Source organism: Arachis ipaensis, chromosome B02 (genome assembly GCF_000816755.2).
Source record: "Arachis ipaensis cultivar K30076 chromosome B02, Araip1.1, whole genome shotgun sequence".
Taxonomy (NCBI): domain Eukaryota; kingdom Viridiplantae; phylum Streptophyta; class Magnoliopsida; order Fabales; family Fabaceae; genus Arachis; species Arachis ipaensis.
In genome coordinates, this window is record NC_029786.2 from 89,949,181 (window position 1) to 89,951,257 (window position 2,077).

Below are 2,077 nucleotides of genomic sequence, written 5' to 3' on the forward strand. Positions count from 1 at the left end.
ACATCCCACATCCCACAAACCCTGAATTAATCGCTCATTCACCATTCGCCATTCACAGCGCATCCATTCTCCATTCTCATCACCCATCACTTATCACTTTTCTCTTCTTTCACACATTCTAACCTCATATATACAACATCCACAGCGTCTAACCCTTCTCTTTCATCATTTTTCCATCCTTCATCTATTATACTCCAATCTCCACTCCGCCTCCTTCATCATCTCCCACCCAATCACATCCCACAAACCCTGAATTAATCGCTCATTCACCATTCGCCATTCACAGCGCATCCATTCTCCATTCTCATCACCCATCACTTATCACTTTTCTCTTCTTTCACACATTCTAACCTCATATATACAACATCCACCATTCACAGCGTCTCAAGCAAGAGCTTTGCCGTCTGCGATTAACCGCGCATGAACCTCCACCGTCCGCAATTCTTTAGGTCTGGAGCTCTGTCGTCTGCAATTTTCCGCGCCTGGAGCTTTGTCATCTGCGATTCTTTGCGCCTGGAACTCTGCCTTCCGCGATTCATCGCGCCTCAAGCTTCGTCGTCTCTCATCTCCTCGAGCATAGCTGCCTTCATTTGGCTAGCATCGTGGTTGACCCATCATCCGCTCCTCTGACTTCTGTGGTGTTGTCATCCACTTCTCCAGCCCTCCCCTTTGTGGTATCATTTTCTTCTTCTATGTTCTTTTTTTTTGGTGTCCTTGTATTTTCTGATTATAACTCTTCAGAGATTGCTAAAATTTGTTCCTTCAACTGGTTATTAATTTATATTTTTTTATTCCTTGTTTAATTTAATTTCAGTGTCTTTAGAAGTTAAAAGCAAAAATTTTTGTTTCAATTTAAAAGTTCAACAATATTAGCTCCAATTTAGGGCGAATACTCCCTAGATGTTGGTGATGAACATGCTAGTGATTTTAGTGGGTGAGGGCGATAGAATGGGGTGGTGGCATAGAGATGGAATTAGGCAAAGAAAAGAGGTAGCGTAGGAGTGACGACGGTGAAGATGATGCAGGTTGAGTAGTAGACATGGGTGGTGACAAAGAAATGAGATGGAGAAAAGAAATGAGGTAGGACGTGGATGATGGTAGTGATGATGATGATGACAGGGATAAATTAGTAATTTTTTAAAATTTAAATGTTGATTGAATGAATAAATTATTGAAAAAATGTTTATGTCAGTTTGTTCACCAGAATATATTTTTCGAAAATTATTTTATCCAAAACAAATGTTGATATTCATTTTGTCAAAAATTAAATCTTTTGGATATCGAAATGTCTATTTACTATTATTACAAAGTGAAAGTTTTAAACGCTGAACCTTCTATTTATCACATCCTACAGTCCACATAAGTAGACTCATCTTTATTTTCTTGCTTTTACAAATTAACATATATTTATTTTGATTAAGATTGGGGTGGTGATTGGTAAGTTGAAAATATGAAAATGTAATGTAAGGGAAACCAAAAAAATAGTTTAGGACACAACAATCATCTTGTGTTAACACAAAATTTGAAAAATAATCATACCCAAAAGAGGTAATGTATACATATTAATTTGATAATACATTAATGACTATTTCTATTATTTAAACTTGTAATCCATAAGTTATAACTTATAAATTTATCTTTGTAAGAAGGGCAACTGAAAGAAAAAAAGAATAAATTAAAAAAAATTTTCATTAATATAATAAATTTAAAATTTTAGTGTATTTATTTTGTATTTATTAAATAAAAATATTTAAAAAATTTTACTAATAATAAATGTATTATGTACCCTAACATCTTAGTTAAATTATAAAATATACAATAAAATATATAAATTTTTATTAAAAAAGAGGTTGTAGTTTTTTTTTTTAAAAAGAGCTTGGAGTAACAGAAAATGGTTTTTGTTGTCATTAGGTATGGTGACATAGAAAGTAGAAAAGAATATGAAGTGTTACTATCTGTCTAAGAACAACTTGAAAATGATATGAGAAGGAAATTAATTTTTTTAATTGAGAGAGTAAAATATTATTTTTTATTTTTTAATATATTTTTTAATACTGTTTTTAGTCTTTAAATATAT